This window comes from Manis pentadactyla, chromosome 12 (assembly GCF_030020395.1).
Source record: "Manis pentadactyla isolate mManPen7 chromosome 12, mManPen7.hap1, whole genome shotgun sequence".
NCBI classification, from domain to species: Eukaryota; Metazoa; Chordata; class Mammalia; order Pholidota; family Manidae; genus Manis; species Manis pentadactyla.
This window is the reverse complement of record NC_080030.1, coordinates 26,241,153-26,264,492: the sequence shown is the minus strand read 5'-3', so window position 1 is coordinate 26,264,492 and position 23,340 is coordinate 26,241,153.

Genomic DNA, 23,340 nt, shown 5'->3' with positions numbered 1-23,340 from the left:
AAATAATACCTTCCAAAACTGACCAAGGAGGAAACACAAAAATTAAACAAACCAATTATGAGCAAAGTAATTGAAATGGTAATCAAAAAGCTACCCAAGAACAAAGCACCCGGGCTGGACGAACTTACTCGGAATTTTATCAGACACACAGAGAAGACATAATATCCATTCTCCTTAAAGTTTTCCAAAAAATAGAAGAGGAGGGAATATTCCCAAACTCATTCTATGAAGCCAACTTCACCCTAATACAAAAATCAGGCAAAGACACCACCAAAAAAGAAAATTACAGACCAATATCCCTGATGAATGTAGATGGAAAAATACTTAATAAAATATTAGCAAACCAAATACAAAAATATATCAAAACGATCATACACCATGACCTAGTGGTATTCATCCCAGGGAAGCAAGGATGTTACAACATAAAAAATCCATCAACATCATCCACCACATCAACAAAAAGAAAGACAAAAACCACATGATCATCTCCATAGATGCTGAAAAAGCATTTGACAAAATGCAACGTCCGTTCATGATAAAAACTCTCAGCAAAATAGGAATAGAGGGCAAGTACCTCAACATAATAAAGGCCATCTATGATAAATCCACAGCCAACATTATACTGAACAGCGAGAAGCTGAAAGCTTTTCCTCTGAGATCGGGAACTAGACATGGATGCCCACTCTCCCCACTGCTATTTAACATAGTACTGGAAGTTCTAGACACGGCAATCAGACAAAACAAAGAAATACAAGGAATCCAGATTGGTAAAGAAGAATTAAAACTGTCACTATTTGCAGATGACATGATATTGTACATAAAAATCCCCAAGCACTCCACCCCAAAACTACTAGAATTGATATTGGAATAGAGCAAAGTTGCTGGATAGAAAATTAACACACAGAAATCTGTAGCTTTCCTATACACAAACAATGAACCAAAAGAAAGAGATATCAGGAAAACAATTCAATTCACAATTGCATCAAAAAGAATAAAATACCTAGGAATAAATCTAACTAAAGAAGTAAATGACCTATACTCTGAAAACCACAAGTCACTTTAAGAGAAATTAAAAGGGACACTAACAAATGGAAACTCATCCCATGCTCGTGGCTAGGAAGATTTCATATAGTCAAATTGGCTATCCTGCCCAAAGCAATAATCAGATTTGATGCAATCCGTATCAAATTACCAGCAACATTCTTCAATGAACAGGATCAAATAATTCTTAAATTAATATAGAAACACCAAAGACGCCAAATAGCCAAAGAAATCCTAAGAAAGAAGACTAAAGTAGGGGGGATCTCACTCCCCAATTTCAAGCTCAACTATAAAGCCACAGTAATCAAGACAATTTGGTACTGGCACAAGAACAGAGCCACAGACCAGTGGAACAGACTAGAGACTCCAGACATTAACGCAAACATATATGGTAAATTAATATTTGATAAAGGAGCCATGGACATACAAAGGAGAAATGACAGTCTCTTCAACAGATGGTGCTGGCAAAACTGGACAGCTACATGTAGGAGAATGAAATTGGACCATTGTCTAACCCCATATACAAAAGTAAATTCCAAATGGATCAAAGACCTGAAGGTAAGCCATGAAACCATTACGCTCATGGAAAGAAACATAGGCAAAAACCTCTTAGACATAAACATGAGCAACCTCTTCTTGAACATATCTCCCTGGGCAAGGAAAACAACAGCAAAAGTGAACAAGTGGGACTATATAAAGCTGAAAAGCTTCTGTACAACAAAAGACACCATCAATATAACAAAAAGGAAACATACAGTATGGGAGAATATATTTGTAAATGACAGATCCGTTAAAGGCTTGACGTCCAAAATATATAAAGAGGTCACATGCCTCAACAAAAAAACAAATAACCCAATAAAAAATGGGCAGATGAACTGAACAGACAGTTCTCCAAAAAAGAAATACAGATGGCCAACAGACACATGAAAAGATGCTCCACATCGCTAATTATCAGAGAAATGCAAATTAAAACTACAATGAGGTATCATCTCACACCAGTAAGGATGGTTGCCATCCAAAAGACAAACAACAACAAATGTTGGCGAGGCTGTGGAGAAAGGGGAACCCTCCTACACAGCTGGTGGGAATGTAAACTAGTTCAACCATTGTGGAAAGCAGTATGGAGGTTCATCAAAATGCTCAAAAGAGACTTACCATTTAACCCAGGAATTGCACTCCTAAGAATTTACCCTAAGCACACAGAAATCAAGTTTGAGAAAGACCAATGCACCCCTATGTCTATCGCAGCATTATTTACAATAGCCAAGAATTGGAAACAACCTAAATGTCTATCGGTAGATGAATGGATAAAGAAGATGTGGTACATATATACAATGGCCATATACACATACTCAGCCATAAGAAGAGGGAAAATCCTACCATTTGCAGCAACATGGATGGAGCTGGAGGGTATTATGCTCAGTGAAATAAGCCAAGCGGAGAAAGAGAAATACCAGATGATTTCACTTATCTGTGGAGTATAAGAACAAAGGCAAAACTGAAGGAACAAAACAGCAGCGGAATCACAGAACCCAAGAATGGACTAACAGGTACCAAAGGGAAAGGGACTGGGTAGGATGGGTGGGAAGGGAGGGATAAGGGGTGTGAGGAAGAAGGGGGGTATTAAGATCAGAATGCATGGGGAGTGGGAGAAAGGGGAGGGCTGTACAACACAGAGAAGACAAGTAGTGATTCTACAACATTTAGCTATGCTGATGGACAGTGACTATAAAGGGGTTTATAGTGGGGACCTGGTATAGGGGAGAGCCTATTAAACAATATTCTTCATGTAAGTGTAAATTAAAGATAACAAAAAAAAAGAAACAGAGAAAAGGGGGATTACTCCATGATAGGATAAAACTAACTGTAAATCAACGATTAATGCATGCTTTAAATATCCTTAACTTTGATCACTTAAAGGGTGTCAGATGTTCGGCTATGGAGGTACACTTTTCTGATAATATTCCTTTCTCTTAAAAAAAAAAAGGAGTTCCCGTGTGGTGACCTCCAATGAGTTCTACATAATGGTAAAAAGGGCAGATCAAAGTGTGGGCAAAGGGTCTGTTTGTGTTTATACAGTGGATCAAAGCCTAATTTGGCTACCCAGTAAATGAACTAAGATACTATATGAAGAAGAACTTCCAACATCAGCACTCTCTGGACGAGTCATACCAGAAGATGATCATCAAAAAACCTCAACAAAGATCCAGGTGATGCTGCAGTTGTAGCTGAATTCATCCCACCGGTTCTTGGAATTGCCATTGGAATGAAGAAGGAGATATCTAAGCTGGCCTGTGCATATAGCAAAACAACAAATTTGACTGGATCTACACTGTTGGAACTCAACCAAGAATTAGGAGAAGTGCAAATTGTAGCACTCCAAAATCTTACAACTACAGACTATCTACTGTTAAAAGAACATATGGGATGTCAGCAGTTCCCAGGAATAGGCTGTTTTAATATGTTTGATTTCTCTCAGACTGTTCAAGTACAGTTGGACAATATCCATCATATCATAGACTAATTTTCACAAATGCCTAGTGTGCCTAACTGGTTTTCTTGGCCTCACTGGAGATGGCTGGTAATTATAGATCTGCTTTGGTTATGTAACTATATTCCTATTATGTTTGAAGGGCCCCCGCCAGTAAGATGGCGAACTTCCGGCTTCTCTTCCGGGTCCTCAGTTCCTGACGACGCCACCTAAAGGCCAATCACCCCTCTCCCCACTCCCACTCCCAGCACCTAGCCAATAGCCACCAGCCCCGTAGAAGTAACACCACAATCACCCCATGCCCCTTCCTATATAACCCAGCACCTTTCCCTAATAAAGCGGATTTCTCCGGTGAATTGCTGCTGTGTGTTGCTCCTTTCCTTTCATTGGCGCCAAAACCCGGGAGACGGGACAGCTCAACTGGGCCCCGTCTTGCCCCCCGACACCAGCAGCAGCTTGCCCTCGTCCTCCTTTTCCGGTGCTGGCTCCTCACACTTAGCACTCCTCTTTGGCCTTTAGGTAAGTTTTCCCCCAGAGTGAGCCACTCTTCCCTGAGCTATCGCAGTGCCATTGACTGTGATCGTCCAGCAAGGCCCTGACGCTCGGGGATGAAGAGGGAATTCTCCCCGCCTTAGGCCTTCACGGCTGCAGCAGACCCTCAGGCCCCCCTTCAGCAGCCATAAATTGCCGCCTCCGGCCTTCACAGCTGCAGCAGACCCTCAGGCTCCCCTTCAACTGCCATAAATTGCCACCTCCGGCCTTCACAGCTGCAACAGACCCTCAGGTCCCTCCTCCAACAGCCATAAACGAGGTGACTCCTTTGTGGATGAGAACGCTCCCTTTTCCACTCCTTCCGTTTTACCTGCCGAAATCCGTTCCATCCACCGAAAACTCCTAGTACTAGGTACCTCGGACTCCGGCACTCTGCCTTCTTAGAGAAGCGTGGGTGACGACCCACACTTCCTAAGAAACCGACTCATATACGAGTTTCCGCAGACCACCAAGGATCATCGGGGACGCCCTTTGTCTCCTTGTGGTCTGTTCCCAGTCCGAGGATCTCCGTTCGTCTTCCCCTGTTTGTCTCCTTCTCTGTCCTTTAACCATGGGAGCCTCCTCATCCCTCCCTGAAAGTTCACCTCTTGAATGCCTGCTTAAGTATCTAGCCACCCTCTCCCTGACGCCTGATATAAAACCAAAACTTCTCCGCAAATACTGCTCCCATGATTGGCCGACATATCCCCTAGACAATAACAACCAATGGCCTGCAGGGGGAACTCTTGATCCTAATATCAGTCATGATGTTTTTACTACTGCCAGTGCCTGAAAAAATGGAAGGAGATTCCCTATATCGAAGCTTTTCGCCTCCTAGCTCAAAATCCCAGCCTCTGCACCACCTGTTCCCCGCCCCAAGTTCTCCTAGCCTGCAAGCCGTCTGCCTCCCCTCCCCACACTCCCAGTCCCTCTTCTATTACCTTTGACCCAGCCGATGAGCCTCCGCCATACAAGCTTCCCCCTTTGGCCCCTCCCTCTCCTACAATCCCTCCACCCTCCACTGCCATCGCTGCTGCCTCCTCCCCCGCAGAAGCCTCCCGTCCTCGCCCTTCCCCCTCCTCTCCTACAACAGACCCTCCCCCTCCTACAACCCTTCCACCCTTCACTGCCATCGCTGCTGCCTCCTCCCCCGCAGAAGCCTCCCCCGCAGAAGCCTCCCGTCCTCTCCCTTCCCCCTCCTCTCCTCCCTCACCACCTCCGCCTCCGTCCCCCTCACCTTCCCCCCTCCCATAGATCTGGCCTCAGCCTTTCAGCTCCTAAGTCCCAAGAGCCTCCTCCGTCTTTACCCTTCACACTCAGTCCTGAGGGCCTCCCAAAATTATTGCGTCTTTACCCCAATCACATGTTTCTCCCCCACAGACTGAGCCAGAACCTTTCAGCCCCCCTCAGACTCGGTCCCGAGGGCCTCACAAAATTATCGCCCCCTCCGGGAAGTAGCAGGATCTGAAGGCATCATGCGTGTTCATGTTCCTTTCTGCCTAGGAGACCTAGCCCAACTAGAGAAACGCTTAGGTTCCTTTTCCACTGATCCCACGACATACATCAGAGAGTTTCAGTGGACCCTCCAGTCTTACAGCCTCACACATCATGACATTTTCATGCTCCTGGCCAATACTCTCCTCCCTGAAGAGTGTAGACGAGTTTGGGACTTCGCCCAAATGCACACCACCAAAACCCACAGGACTGACCCCACCTACCCCCCTGGCCCCACTGCTGTCCCTGAACAAGACCCACACTGGGATTATAACACCGCCGTCGGTCTCTGCTCTCAAGATATTTTTACCTCCTGCTTAATAGCAGATCTGATAAAGGCAGCTCGTAAAGTAGTCAATTTTCAAAAGCTCCAAGACATAATTCAAAAAAGAGATGAAACCCCCTCCAAGTTCTTAGACAGACTCACTCAAGCCCTATTACAGTATACCAGCCTAGACCCAGAAACGCCTGATGGAAGACATGTTCTTATGACATACTTCCTAGCTCAAAGCTACCCCGACATTAAAGCTAAACTCAAAAAGTTAGAACAGGGCCCCGCTACCCCACAGACTGAGATCCTAACAGTGGCCTTTAAAGTCTTCTATAACCGGGAGGAGGAGAGGGAACACAGTAAACAAAAGGCTGATCAGGCCAATTTCCAAATGTTAGCCCAGCTGATAAAACCACAACCTGGGTGCCAGTCTATGAACAAGCCCCCCCCCAAGAGCTTGTTTCAAGTGCGGAAAAGAAGGACATTGGTAAAGGGTGTGCCCCTCCCCCAAATCTCCTACCACCCCATGCCCCAAGTGCCACAAAAAGGGCCACTGGGGGTCTGATTGCCCAGCCACTCAAAGGGGAGGCTGGACAGGCAACCCCCATCCTAAGCCCGCCATAGTGGGGCTGGCAGAAGAAGATTGACGGGGCCCAGAGGCTTCTCGCCCGACCATTTCCATCACCAAACAGGAGCCCAGGGTTACTTTAATAGTAGACGGTCACCCCATCTCCTTCCTCCTAGATACAGGAGTCACCTTCTCAGTCTTGCGGGAATACCAGGGCCATACCACACCTGCTATTACTCCTATAGTCAGGGTAGGAGGTAAGCAGATTTTCCCATTAAACCCCCCCCCTTTTATGCACAATCCAAGACAATCCCATACCTTTCTCCCACTCCTTCCTAGTTATGCCCCAGTGTCCCATCCCTTTACTAGGACGGGACATCCTTTCTCTCCTCCATGTTTCCATAACTATATCCACTCCCACAGCCCCCAGTAATCCCTTTCTGATGACGACCCCCCTCTACCCAATGAAAGCTCCAGTTCCGCCCTCATACACCCTGTATATCCCAAAGTTTGGGACATTACAAGCCCCTCCTTAGCTCTATGTCCTCCTGCCTCTATCAAACTACGTGACCCCTCTCAGTATATCTGTCAGGCCCAATACCCCCTAACCACTTCAGCCCTCATAGGCCTACAACCCATCATCCAAGATCTCTTAAACAAAAATTACCTCAGGCCCACTCACTCCCCGTTTAATACCCCCATATTAGCTGTTTAAAAAAACGGATCTTTCCGCCTTGTCCAAGACCGTCGCCTCATAAACATGGCTGTTGTCCCTATCCATCCCTTAGTTCCAAATCCATACACCCTTTTATCGCAGATCCCCGCCTCAGCCTCCCACTCCTCAGTCCTAGATCTCAAAGATGCATTTTTTTCTATCCCTCTGGACCCCTCCTCCCAAGATTTCTTCGCCTCCACCTGGACAGACCCATACACAAGACATTCTGAACAACTCACTTGGACAGTTTTGCCACAAGGCTTCCGAGATAGTCCCCATATCTTAGGACAAGTCCTAGGTCAAGACCTCAAACAGTTTCATCATAATCACTCTGACTCCACCTTATTACAATACGTAGACGATCTTCTACTCTGCAGTCCCTCGTGGGAACAGTCTCAACTTGACACTGCCTCACTACTTAACCTTCTAGCTTCCAGAGGTTACCGGATATAGCCCCCCAAAGCTCAAATCTCTTCCCCTTCTGTCACTTACCTTGGATTCCTTCTAACTCAACAAAGAAAGTCCATTACCTTAGACAGAAAATGACTCCTCTCTGACCTGCCTGTTTCCAAAACCAAGACAGAAATCCTTTCCTTTCTGGGCCTGGCTGGGTATTTTAGAGCATGGATCCCTAACTTTTCCCTGTTAGCAAAACCCCTATACGAACTCAGCAAGGGCCCCCCCAAAGAACCATTATCATCCTCACCCCAACACTCCTTCATTAAGCTCCGTCAAGCCCTTGTAGAAGCTCCAGCTCTCCATCTCCCTGATTTGTCGAAACCCTTCTCATTATACATTCATGAGAAGTCCAGTCAAGCTCTAGGAGTCCTAGGCCAACATTATGGCCCCATCCTTTGCCCCAGTAGCTTATCTCTCCAAGCAATTAGGCCCCACAGTTCGGGGATGGGCCCCCTGCCTACGAGCATTAGCCGCTGGGCAGCTCTTGCAGAAAGAAGCTCATAAACTAACTTTCGGGGCACCCCTTACCATTCTGTCCCCACATCACCTAAAAGATCTCTGAACCTACAAAAGTTTACAGACTCTCCCTCCCTCCAGACTCCTGACCTTACTGTCCTCTTTCCTCCAAAATCCAGACATTTCTTTCCTCCCCTGCCAGCCCCTGAATCCGGCCACTCTTCTTCCTCTACCCTACGCTCCTCATATTCCCTCGCATGATTGCCTGGAAGCCCTTCACAACTTCCTTCCATGCCATTCCACGATCTCCGAAGGAGCCCTCTCACATTCCGACCTCATCTGGTTTACTGATGGGTCCTCCTTTAAACATGAGGGCACCCACTATGCAGGATAAGCAGTAGTCTCTCTCAAAGACGTCATTGAGGCACAAGCCCTGCCCCCTGGTACAACCAATCAACAGACCGAACTCATTGCAGCCACTAGAGCTTGCACTCTGGCCCGGGACACGTCTCTCACACTGTACACTGACTCCAAGTACGTATTCCACATTCTCTTGTCTCATGCGGCAGTATGGAAAGAACGAGGCCTCCTCACCACAAAAGGAAATCCTGTAACTAATTCAGCCTTAATTACAAAACTTCTAGAGGCCTCACAACTCCCACACCGACTAGGCATAGTCCACTGCAAATCACATCAGAAAGATGACTCCCCCATTGCAAGAGGTAACAACAAAGCCAACAGAGTAACCCGGTCAGTTGCCCTATCAGAAGACACAACAGACAACAATCCATCTGCCCTTGCAGTTTTAGCCTTATCACAAGACACCCTCTGTTCCCAGGACAGAGAGTCTCTCTTCCGCTTCTTACACGATCTGTTCCATTCCAGCCCCCAATTCTTGACCCATTTTTTACAATCCTTTTTTCTCTCTCTCTCCTGAAGACAAAACCCTCCTTAACGAAATCACCCGCAAGTGCACAATCTGCCAATGCACTAACCCTAATACAACCCTCAAAGTCCAACCCTTCCCAGCTCATCAAGCAAGGGGTAATGCCCCCACCACAGATTGGCAAATAGACTTCACTAACATGCCCCCTGTACTGTGTACCAAATACCTACTCGTGATAGTAGATACATTTTCAGGATGGGTCGAAGCTTTCCCCACCACTAACAAACGAGCGTCCGCAGTTGCCTCTATCCTCCTCACCCAGATCTTTCCTAGGTTCGGGATGCCCACCTCCTTCCAATCAGATAACGGCCCTGAGTTCACTGCCCAAATTATCCAGAACCTCTCCAAGTCTCTCTCGCTCCCCTGGCATTTACATTGTCCTTATCAACCACAAGCTTCGGGAAAAATAGAAAGAACCAATAGAACTCTAAAGGACATCCTGACCAAACTATCTCTAGAACTACACCTTGACTGGGTTCGCTTACTTCCCTTAGCTCTACTCCGCATTCGGGCCCTCCCAAAGAAACCTTCCTTCTTGTTGCCCTTTGAGATCATGTACGGCCGCCTGATTCTACCCCCGGGGCTCCCTTCCCACAAAGGACCAATTCCTTCCAATATAGCCTTTCTGCTACTTTCTCTCCTCCGCACTGAATTGTGGAAATATCAAGATAGGCTCCTTCCTGATCCATCTGCCTGCGAAAATCCTCCTGTCTTACAGCCCGGCCAACTAGTGTTTTATAAGCCGCCAGAGGACCGGCCTTCTCTCACCCCGAAATGGGAAGGTCCACACCCAGTTATTCTCTGCACCCCCTCGGCCACCAAGCTCTTACTGCCTGATAACTCTGTCACCTCTTGGATTCATATCTCCAGGTTGAAGCCAAATACCCAAGACCCACTTTCTCTGGACACCCAAGACCCATCAGTCACAATCCAGAGTCCTTCAGATACAGCCCAAGACGCTGTCTACTCTACCACGCCTCATCCCTCTGATCCCTTGGAACTCCACATCTCCCATTCACCCCCTTTGCCATCCATACCTGAATCACGACTTTTTCCTCCTTTACCGCTCTCTTGTTTTTTCTCCTCATTCCTACTGCCACCCCAGCCTCCTTTGTATGGCGATTCAAAGTAAGACAGACTTACATGCAGTATCAAACAAAAGTTACTGCCCTCATTGCCACGTCAGACTGCCCTCTAAAAGGCTGCTCCGAGCCTTTATACCTCCACTTTCCTCCCTCCACCGAAGTGTTCACTAGCAGCTACCTTTATTCTCCCTACCTCTGCTTCCTCTATGACCAAAGACAAGCCTATTGTAAGCAATGGCAAGACACCTACGGGGGATGTCCCTACAGGTCTTGCGCCATTCACTACATGAGTAACCCCCAGTACCCACAGTATTACTCCTCCAAACATTTCATGAGATACACCAACGGCTCATTCTCCTTATCAATCCCAGATCCCTGGGACTCTTGATGGGCTGCCGGGGTCACAGCCTCAGTTTACTATGGGGGATCCCCGACCCCCCACGGCACCCTTCATATCTCTTGAGAGTATGTTCCCTCTCACTCCCAGATCTCTCATGTTGCATCAGATATTGGACATTCCGAGAAAGTCATTATCCAAACTCTTGACGGCACTTCTTCATCTTCTTATTCCTCCTACTCTTGGTTACAGCTTGTTCAAGACACCACCATCTTTCTCAATCACACCCTCAACACCGCCAATTGTTTCCTGTGTGCATCACTACAGCGCCCATTGCTGGCCACCGTGCCCCTTAATATTTCCAACTACTCCTTCCATGCAGAAGGACCACCCCTCCGCCCCCTGGCAGACATACCCCTATGGGAACCAGAATACGCAGATAATCTCACCATCCACCACTTTGTAGGCCCAGCTCCATCCCCCTCCAGTGCACTTCACTGCCTCTCTATCTACACCCCTACCTCCAGCTCTAAGACTTTCACTCAACCGGGACACTTCTTTTGGTGCAATGGCAGTCTTTTTAACTCACTGCCTCCCAACTCCAATATACCCTGCATTCTCGTCACCCTAATCCCACAGCTTACACTTTACAGCATGGCAGAATTTCGTGAGCTCCAACCTCCCTTGCCCTCGAGCACAAAAAGGGCTGCTTTCCTTCCCATAATGGTTGGTATCTCTTTGACCACCTCCGCCACTGGGGCAGGGTTTTTGGGAGGAGCCTTGGGTCACTCTCTATGGGCAATAAGAAATCTCAACGACAAACTTGAGGGAGCCCTGACATCCACTGCAGATTCCCTAGCCTCTCTCCAAAGACAGGTCACTTCGCTAGCTACGGTCACCCTTCAAAACCGGTGAGCCTTAGATCTGCTTACAGCCGAGAAGGGCGGCACCTGCATCTTCCTTTGAGAGGAGTGCTGCTATTACATCAACGAATCCGGCATTGTAGAAACTGACATTACCAAACTCACCGACCTTGCTTCCAGCCTCCACTCTGCTTCCAATTCCAACCCATTCTCTTCAATACTAACAAACCCCCTCCTTACCTGGCTGTGGCCCATTGCAGGCCCCATAATAATCATTCTTCTTGCCTGTCTCTTCTTACCCTGTATAATAAAGTTCATCAAATCCCAAGTCAGAAAAATCTCTAATCAAACTTTCAACCAGCTTTTACTCAGGAACTATCAGCTTCTGGCCACAGAAGATCCCTCACCGTCACGTGACCTCCTCACCACACATGGAGATGGACCCCTCTCTCCGCTGAAAACTTTTCCTAGAAACAATGGCTGCAGACGCCTGGCTCCTGACACCCATATCCTCTTGGCACCATTGGAATCAACAAGTCCTTGGCCTATGGTTACAAGGAACCTTCATTGATTTCCAACCTGAAGAAGTCCACATCTACTCGTCCTTACTGTGGGGAGTCCTATCAACCCATTCCCCCAATCCTCAAGCCCTCACTCCCTTCTCCACCCCCATTCATCAGGAAGCAGTCAGAAAGAAAGCAACGTCCACAAACCCATAGAGGAGAAAGGGGGGAATGAAGGGCCCCCACCAGTAAGATGGCGAACTTTCGGCTTCTCTTCCAGGTCCTCCGTTCCTGATGACGCCACCTAAAGACCAATCACCCCTCTCCCCACTCCCACTCCCAGCACTTAGCCAATAGCCACCAGCCCCGTAGAAGTAACACCACAATCACCCCATGCCCCTTCCTATATAACCCAGCACCTTTCCCCAATAAAGCGGATTTCTCCGGTGAATTGCTGCTGTGTGTCGCTCCTTTCCTTTCAATGTTAATGTGTGTGTGCAATTTAATTAGTAGTTTAAAACCTATATATGCTTAAATTACTCTACAAGAAAATGTGTCAAGTAAATAATCAATCTTCCCATGTTTTCTTCCATCTGCTACCTCTATAGCTTTTCTTATTCCTTCTTAATTACAACCCTTAAATAGAATTTGTGCCTCATATCGAATTTACTGAGTATCATAATTCCTCCAAGTGCTAAAGATACCTCAAGACAAATGCTGGACATAGAAGCTACAGGGCATAAATATGCAAAGAAATAAAAAGCTAACCATTTCAAACAATAAGGCTTCTCTCTAACTTACCAACTTTACATCTCCCTGTATGGCCCCGGAATATGACTGGTTAGCCAGAGATGGGTAAGATTCCTCAAGGGAGGAACAACCTAAGACAGGCACAGTCGCAGGGCGGCCAGCAGGTGAGAAATTGGGGATCAACAGAGGTGAGGCTTAGAACCTCTCACCCCTGTTTGAGAGAAATCTTCTGCATTCGTGGATGTTTTATTGCCCTTGTCTAGCTTAGATTAACACATAGTATACAGGCACACACCTGATCATCTACATTTGCTCTCTTACAGCACTAAACTAAGTTTTCTACCTTTATCTTACATCTACCTACCACTTCAGCATTTTATTAAAAATAATAATAATATAGGGAGAAATGTGGGATCCACATATAAATCAAGTATAAAAGTCAAACGAATATTCATATTTGACCTGATTGTTTATAGTTCATAATGCGTGATCAAAACTGAAAGTTTCTGTGATGACTGCCCTTGAACTGTTCACCATGTAAGAACTTATTCACTATGTAAGAATTTGTTCACCATGTAAGAACTTGTTCGTTATACTTTAGAAGATTGGAGACTGTTGAGAATTAGGCTTGGGGTTGATTAATGACTGCGCACTGAGTCCCCTATACAGAATTTTATAGTTTTTAACAACCATTTGATCAATAAATATAAGATATGCCCTCTCAAAAAAAATTACAAATCTTAGATTTTAAAAAAAAATTACAAATCTTAGATTTAAAAAAATGTGGGTACATCATTCTATACTCTAGGACATGGGTGTTATGAATTCAGGTCATTCATTCACTCATTCATTTATCATATGTCTAGGGCCTGGGGATATGAGAGTTTACAAAATACCAGAACAATCCTTGAGCTCAGTATCATCTAGGAAAATAGAGATAAGTCTTCTTGAAATTGTAAATAAGTCTACATGATGGGGACATATTCTGTGACCTACCTTGCTATGATAACTCAAGAGAAGAGTTTCTAATGCAGCCTGAAGTAGGAAGCATGGGGCAAAGGGTGATCAGGGAAAGCTTTCTGGAAAAAAGTGAGAACTGAAATATAAAGAGAATCTATACAGGCTTCAGTGGGAGTGGAGGGAGCAGGTATAAAGTCCCTGAAAGGAGAGTACTTTCAAATCACTAAGATGTAACAATAACAAGTGTTATCATCACAAGACAGGCAAGAAGTGTTGGAAACCATTGTTCTCATGGCTTTATAGATATTAACTTACTATTTTTTCATAATGACTCAGTGAATTAAGCATTATTGTTATCCTCAATTTAAATATGAGTAGCCTGAGGCAAATATAAGCTAAGTAACTTATATATGTACACACCTAGTAAAATAATGGAGCAGAAGTCAAACCTGGTAATCTATATGTAGAGCCTGTAGTCTTTCATTTTCCCTTAAAATATATAAATTATTTGTTTTTTGAATTTTAAAAGAATGTCAAAAATTACAAGAATAGTACAAATGACTTTTTTTGTTCTATCCCAAACTACTGGAGAGTTTGTTGCTGACCTGATATCTGATCATCCCCCAAATCTTCCTTTTAGTGTGTATTTTCTACAATAAACAACTACATCCTATATACAAAAATGTAAGCACCAAAATCAGGAAGTTAACTTTGTATTACAAACCAATGCTCTGGTACCATTCAGATTTTGCCCATTGTCTCAATACTGTCTTTTATACCAAACAGACCTCATCCAGAGTCACCCATTGCATTTAAGCATCAAACCTGTTGGGTTTCCTTCAGTCTGGAACAGTTCCTCAATTCTTGCTCTGCTTCCATAACACAATCTTAGCACTTACAAACATTTTAAGCCAACCATACCATGTTTCTTGATTTGGGGTTTCCTGATGTTTTCTGTGATTATATTTAGGTTGCCTCTCTGGCAGACTACATTGCTTATATGGCAGGTTTTTTTTAATTTTACAAAAAAGAAATTAATGTCTGTCTTCTATGACCTCCCCAAAGCACAGATGCAGTTTATTGCCATGTGTGCTCAAGCTGGGTCTGCCTGTGTGTGTTTTGGTTTCATACTCAGCTATTCTCTTTCATAGTCTGAAATGACTGAGTCTCAGGGATAGTAAGGACTTACTTAACCAAGGCCACATGCTGGCATATGAACCATCCAGGACTCCAGCCATGCTTTGCACCTCTATGAACTCCTGCCTGTATGAGGACCCTCAAGGCTTCCACAGAAGTCTGGTACCTGCCTTAAAATAGTTGAGAGACTTAACTAATGACAGTGAAGTCAGAGAGTGGGTTTTGTTCTGTGAATTCTAATGATATTTCTGGGGTAGGGTTTGTGAAGCCTCACTACCTACTCCCCACCCACTGATGTTTAGATCTATCCGGCCCAGCTAGGCACAGGTCATTTCAGTGGGATGCATTGTGCAAAGCATTTTGAGGAGCTGTTGCCTAGTGTTCAAGTGACCTGCAGTATTGAGTGCAGAATAAGGACTGGAGATTTGTTGAGTGAATATTTTTCTCTTTTTATTTCTTCAGTGAGGCTCACAGTCTAGCACCACACAGGCATACACATTGCACACATCACATTACACTCAATACTTCCAATTTGAGGTCAAAAATAAAGAGAGGATAAATGGGTTCTGCACTTTCCTCAACCATGTCTTCCTCTGAGGTGAGTGTGGTCACAATAGGCTTCCCCAACAAGGACATGACAGCCCAGACTCCCCACAATGCATGCCAGCTTCCCTCAGCTCCTGAATCTAGTCAACCCACCAATCATTCCTGAGAAGTGACTCCTCTCCATCCACCTGGTCTGTGTTCTATCATCCACCAGGACATTATCACATCCACCTCTGTTATCATCTGTCACATAATTTCACATTTCCTCCTCCAAATAATGATGCACATCACTAAAGTCACTATATTCTCCATGGAGGGACAACACCCTCATCATAAACATGGCAGAAAAAAATGTAGATAAAAAAATGACCAATTCCAATATTCTGAGAAGACGATGGAGTGAGTAGGGCACTGGAAATCTCCTCCCAGAAACATATGTATTTTTTGAAAATACAACAAATAAAACTACAACTAACAGAGAGACCAGAGGGTACAGTACAACAGCCAGTCTACATCTACATCTGTGAGAACTCAGGATCTCATGAAGGGAGTAAGAAAGATACAAGCCACAACCTGGTGGGACTCGTGTGCTCCCCACACCTCAGCTCACTGGCAGGAGGACAGGAGTCATAGTGGGGAGGGAGTGGAAGTGCAGGACTACTAAATACCAGCCCTAATAATCAACACTGGGAGTGCAGACACACATTGCATGGTGCACTGGATATCAGGGAAATGGAAAAGTAAAATCCATGCATGGGTCCTTGCAGCCAGCTCCCCTGGGACAAAATAAAAGCGAATGCTTTTTGAAAGTTTTAAAGGGACAGGGGCCTTACAGCTGGACAGAATCATCCTGGCACACTCAACCCAGCAGCTGGGAATCCTGGGGAACTCCAGGCGACCTAACCCCCTGGGTGGCAATGCAGCTCTGAAGGCCCTCATGGTGAAAAACAGCCTGCCTTTCTTTCCTCTTAGTGTGCAGCCCCGGCCGAGTGGCCTGGGAGTGGCTGAGACCACAGCAGCCACCCAGAGGTTCCTCCAAGCACACAGCCACCCAGGCCGGTCCCAGGGTTACCAGTGCAGGCAGAGGAAGCTAGGACAGGGTGCAAAGAGGCACTGTTCACACAGGAGAAACACTGGGCACACCTGCCTAACCTGCAGGACTCTGGGCATCCCTGAGGACTGCTCCATGTGTGCAGGGAACTGGCACAGGCAGTGGAGAAGGGTAGGAAGGGGGACCAGCAAGCAGGAAGAGAATTTGTTCTCCCAGCTGATACACACACTACCTGCCTATGACTACCTTTATCATCATGAAAAGGCAAAAGAATTTGGTCCAGTCCAGAATCACCCAGACAACCCCTGAGAGGGGCCCTGCAGAGAGAGATTTAACCAAACTTCCTGAAAAAGAATTCAAAATAAGGTCAGAATCATGCTGATGGACCTGCAGAGAAATACGCAAGAGCTAAAGGATCAAGTTGGGAGGGAGAATACAGAAATAAAATAATCTCTGGTAGGACTTAAGAGCAGACTAGATGAGGTACAAGAGACCATAAATGGAATAGAAATCAGAACAGGAATGCAGAGAAGCTGAGGCAGAGAGAGATAAAAGTATCTCCAGGAATAAAAGAATATTAACAGAAAAATGTGTGACCAATTCAAATGGAACAATATTCATATTATAAGGATACAAGAAAAAAGAAGAGAGAAAGTGATAGAAAGTGTCTTTGAAGAAATAATTGCTGAAAACTTCTTCAAACTGCAGAAGGAAATAGTCCCTCAGACCACAGAAGCCCACAAATCTCCCAACACAAGCGACCCAAGGAGGACAACACCAAGACATATAATAATTAAAATGGCAAAGATCAAAGAAAAACACAGAGTATTAAAGGCCGCCAGAGAGAGAAAAATTTTCAACTGCAAAGGAAATCCCATCAGACTATCATTGGACTTCTCAAAAAAAAACTGACAGGCCAGAAAAGAATGGCATGATATTTTAATGCAATAAGACAGAAGGGCCTTGAACCAAGAATATTGTATCCAGCATTATTATCATTTAAATAAATATGAATGAGAGAATAAACAATTCCCAGACAAGCAAAAGTTGAGGGGAATTTACCTCCCACAAATCACCTCTACAGTATATTTTAAAGGGACTGCTTCAGATGGAAGCACTCCTAAGGCTAAATAGATGTCACCGGAGAAAATAAAATCACAGCAAAGAAAGCAGACCAACCAAATACTAACTAAAGGCAAAAAATAAAAATAAAATCAACTACCCACTAAAGAAGTCAAAGGAAACACAAAAGAGTACAGAAAAAAACACCTAACATGTAAAGAATGGAGGAGGAGGAATAAGAGGGTAGAGAAATAAAGAATCACCAGACTCTGTTTATAATAGCTTAATAAGGGAGGTAAGTTAGATGACTAGATAATAAAGAAGCTACCCTTGAACCTTTGGTAACCACAAATCTAAAGCCTACAATGGCAATAAGTACATACCCTTCAATAATCACCCTAAATGTAAATGGACTAAATGCACCAATCAAAAGACACAGAGTAATAGAATGGATAAAAAAGCAAGACATATCTGTATGCTGCTTACAACAGAGTTACCTCAAACCCACTGACACATGTAGACAAAAACCAAGGGATGGAAAAGTTATTACATGCAAACAATAGGGAGATAAAAGCAGGTGTTGCAGTACTTGTATCAGATAAAATAGACTTCAAAACAAATAAAGTAACAAGAGATAAAGAAGTAAATTAAAAAATGATAAATGGGTCAGTCCAACAACAGGATATAAGCATTATAAATATTTATGCATTCAATGAAGGAGCACCAACATATGTAAAAGAAATACTAACATAGAGTCACCAAGTGCTCAGTGGCAGGGCCTGATCACTGACACCCGTGGCCAAGGCAGAGCTGCTGCCACTGTGCCAGGGCCCAGCTGTAGCCTCCGCTGGCCTGGCACTAGCCCGGCTGCCTCGGGCTGACAGCCATGACGCAGGAAAGCAGCCGGCAGTTCCAGACCGGGGGAGCCGCCTGCCATGTTCACAAAGGAATCTGGTATAAAGATTATGGCAGTGGAATGGGATTAAAGATGGCAGCATAAGAGGATAGACAGAGGCTTCCTCCAAAAACTGGATACAATTAGAAAATTCAATTCATGTAACGAATCCTGAGAGAGCAACAGGAAAGAGGATGGTGTCAGACTGCACACACCTGGAGAATAGAGCAGACCTTACCAAACAGGGTAATTACCAGAGCTGTGGCTCTGCAGGACCCGAGCCCTTCCTCCACCCCAGTTAACCAGTGAGAGGAAGAGAAACGGACCAGGGAGGGAGTGGAATGCTTGGGACTGCTGAATACCTAGCTCTGGAGATCTGTGCTGGGAGTACAAACCTACATTTCATGGTGCTTTCATGAGACTCACATGACTACCGGGTTGGAAAGTTAATAAAGGCAGAGTTCCTGGGGAGATTGGGATTCCGGCTGCTTGTGGAAAGCAGGGATCCATATCTGGCTTATCTGGGACAAAAACATACCTGTGTGACTGGTCCACTGGCCCAGGCAGTGAAGAAAGGCACAGCAATCAGGACGTGGGGAACAGCTCTTTCCTGCCCCAGGTAACAGTACCGCTCACCTATGAACCCCAACATTGCTTCAGGGGCTGAGAAGCTCCAAAATAGAGCTTCTGGACACTAGAGGGCACCATATACAAACATGAAACGCCAAAGGAACCTTGTCCAGAGTAAAATTATTAATACAACTCCTGAGAAAGATTTAAATTATATGGACCTTGTGACGCTTCCTGAAAGGGAGTGCAAAATAAAAATCATGAACATTCTAATGGAGGTACGGAAAGACATCCAAGAACTCAGGAATGAATTCAGGTCAGAGATCCAATCGTTGAAGAGCACAATGGAGGGTATTAAAAGCAGGTTGGATACAGTGGGGGAGACAATAAATGAAATAGAAACAGGAGAAGAGGAATACAAAGAAGCTGAGGCACAGAGAGAAAAAAGGATCTCTAAGAATGAAAGAATATTGAGAGAACTGTGGGACCAATCCAAGTGAAACAATATTCACATTATAGGGACAACAGAAGAAGAAGAGGAGAGAGAAAGGGATAGAAAATGTCTTTGAGGAGGTAGTTGCTGAAAACTTCCCAAACTGGGAAAGGACATAGTCTCTCAGGCCATGGAGATCCACAGATCTCCCAACACAAGGGACCCAAAGAAGACAATACCAAGACACAAAGTAAATAAAATGGGAAAGATCAAGGGTAAGGACAGACTATTAAAAGCAGCCAGAGGCAGAAATAAGATCACATACAAAGAAAGCCCATCAGGCTAACATCAGATTTCTCAGCAGAAACCTTACAGGCCAGAAGGGAGTGGCATGATGTATTTACTGGCATGAAGCAGAAGGGCCTGGAACCAAGATTACTTTATCCTGCAAGATTATCACTTAAATTTGAAGGAGGGATTAAACAATTTCCACATAAGCAAAAGCTGAGGGAGTTTACCTCCCACAAACCATCTCTGCAGACTATTATGGAGGGACTTCTATAGATGGAAGTGTTCCTAGGGTTGGATAGCTGTCACCAGAGGTAGTAAAACCACAGTAGGGAGCGTGGAGCAGGTTATTGTGAGGCAAATGCAAAATTAAATTGACTATCCCCAAAGTCAATCAAGGGATAGAAGAAAACTACAGAATTTGATGCCTAATATACAAAGAATGAAGGAGGAAGAAAAAGGAGGAGAAATAGAAAAGAACCTTTAGATTGTGTTCGCAACAACATACTGAGTTAAGTTAGACTCTTAGATAGTAAGGAAAGTAACCTGGAACCTTTCGTAACCAAGAATCTAAACCCTGTAATGGCAATAAGTACACACCAATCAATAACCACCCTAAATGTAAAAGGACTGAATGCACCAATCAAAAGACACAGAGTCACTGAATGGATAAAAAAACAAAACCCACTAATATGCTGTCTACAAGAGACTCACCTCAAACCCAAAGACATGCACAGACTAAAAGCCAACAGATGGAAAAAGATATATCATGCAAACAATAGGGAGAAAAATGCAGGTGTTGCAGTACTAGTATCAGACAAAATAGACTTCAAAACAAAGAAAGTGACAAGAGATAAAGAAGGACATTACATAATGATAAAGGGCTCAGTCCAACAAGAAGACATTACCATTATAAATATATATGCACCCAACACAGGAGCACCAGCATATGTGAAACAAATACTAACAGAACTAAAAGAGGAAATAGAAAGCAATGCATTCATTTTTGGAGACTTCAACATGCCACTCACCCCAAAGGATAGATGCAACGGGCAGAAAATAAGAAAGGACACAGATGCACTAAAAAACACACAAGAACACATGAACCTAATAGAAATCTACACCCAAAAGCAACAGGATACACATTCTTCTCAAGTGCACATGAATGAATCTCCAGAATAGACGACATACGAGGTCACAAGAAGAGCCTCCGTAAATTCCAAAATATTGAAATTCTACCAACCAACTTTTCAGACCACGAAGGTATAAAACAAGAAATAAATTGTACAAAGATAGCAAAAAGGCTCACAAACACATGGAGCTTAACAACACGCTTCTAAATAGTCAAAGGATCAATGACCAAATTAAAATGGAGATCCAGCAATATATGGAAAAAAATGACAACAACAACACAAAGCCCCAGCTTCTGTGGGACACAGAGAAAGCAGTCTTATGAGGAAAGTATATAGCAATCCAGGCATATTTAAAGAAGGAAGAACAAACCCAAGTAAATACTCTAACGTCAAAATTATCAAAATTGGAAAAAGAAGAACAAATGAGGCCTAAGGTCAGCAGAAGGAGGGACATAATAAAGATCATAGAAGAAATAAACAAAATTGAGAAGAATAAACAATAGAAAAAATGAGTGAAACCAAGAGGTGGTTCTTTGAGAAAATAAACACAATAGATAAACCTCTAGCCAGACTTATTAAGAGAAAAAGAGAATCAAAACACAGGAAGAGAATCAGAAACGATAAAGAAACATGATGATGGAACCAACAGAAATAGAAAGAATTGTTAGAGACTGTTATGAGAACCTATATACTAACAAGCTGAAAAACCTAGAAGAAATGGACTACTTCCTAGACAAATACAACCTTCCAAGATTGACCAAGGAAGAAACACAAAATCTAAACAAAGCAATTACCAGCAAAGAAATTGAAGCGGTAATCAAAAAAATACCAAAGAAAAAACGCCCTGGGCTAAATGAATTTACCTTGGAATTTTATCAGACATACAGAGAAGACCTAATACACATTCTCCTTAAAGTTTTCCAAATCTAGAAGAGGAAGGAATACTCCCAAACTCATTCTATGAAGCCAACATCACCCTAATACCAAAACCAGGCAAAGACCCCACCAAAAAAGAAAATTACAAACCAATATCCCTGATGAACGTAGATTCAAAAATACTCCATAAAATATTACCAAACCGAATACAAAATATATCAAAAGGATCATACACCATGACCAAGTGGGAGTCATCCCAGGGATGAAAGGATGTTACAACATTCGAAAATCTATCAACATCATCCATCACATTAAAAAAAGGACAAAAACCACATTATCATCTCCATAGATGCTGAAAAATCATTCTACAAAATCCAACATCCATTCATGATAAAAACTCTCAGCAAAATGGGTATGGAGGGCAAGTACCTCAACATAATAAAGGCCATAGAAGATAAACCCACAGCCAGCATCATACTGAACAGCAAGAAGCTAAAATCTTTTCCTCTGTGATAGGGAATAAGACAGGGACGCCCACTCTCCCCACTCTTATTTAACATAGTACTGGATGTCCTAGCCACGGAATTAGACAAAACAAAGAAATACAAGGAATCCAGATTGGTACAGAATAAGGTGAAGTGTCACTATTTGCAGATGTCATGATATTGTACATAAAAAACGCTAAAGACTCCACTCCAAAACTACTAGAACTGATATCAGAATACAGCAAATTTGAAGGATACAAAATTAACACACAGAAATCTGCAGCTTTCCTATACATTAACAATGAACCAATAGAAAGAGAAACTGGGAAACAACCCCATTCACAACTGCATCAAAAAGAATAATATACCTAGGAATAAGCATAACCAAAGAAGTGAAAGACCTATACCCTGAAAACTATGTCACTCTTAAGAGAAATTAAAGGGGACACTAACAAATGGAAACTTATCCCAGGCTCTTGGCTGGGAAGAATTAATATCGTCAAAGTGGCCATCTGGCCCAAAGCAATATAAAGATTTGATGCAATCCCTATCAAATTACCAGCAACATTCTTCAATGAACTAGAACAAATAGGTCAAAAATTTATATGGAAACACAAAAGACCCCGAATAGCCAAAGCAAACCTGAGAAGGAAGAATAAAGTGGGGGCATCTCACTCCCCAACTTCAAGCTGTACTACAAAGCCATAGTAATCAAGACAATTTGGTACTGGCACAAGAACAGAGCCACAGACCAGTGGAACAGATTAGAGACTCCAGACATTAACCCAAACATATATGGTCAATGAATATTTGATAAAGGATCCATGGACATACAATGGCAAAATTACAGTCTCTTCAACAGATGGTGCTGTCAAAACTGGACAGCTACATGTAAGAGAATGAAACTGTACCACTGTCTAACCCCATACACAAAAGTAAATTCGAAATGGATCAAATACCTGAATGTAAGTCATTAAACCATAAAACTCTTAGAAAAAAGCATAGGCAAAAATCTCTTAGACATAAAAATGAGTGACTTCTTGAACATATCTCCCTGGGAAAGGAAAACAAACGCAAAAATGAACAAGTGGGACTATATTAAGCTGAAAACGTTCCTTACAGCAAAATACACAATCAATAAAACAAAAAGGTACCCTACAGTATGGGAGAATATATTTGTAAATGACGGATCTGATAAAGGCTTGACATCCAAAATATATAAAGAGCTCACCCACCTCAACAAACAAACAAAAAATAATCCAATTAAAAAATGGTCAGAGGAACTGAACAGACAGTTCTCCAAAAAAAGAAATTCAGATGGCCAATAGACACATGAAAAGATGCTCCATATCGCTAATTATCAGAGAAATGCAAATTAAAACCACAATGAGATA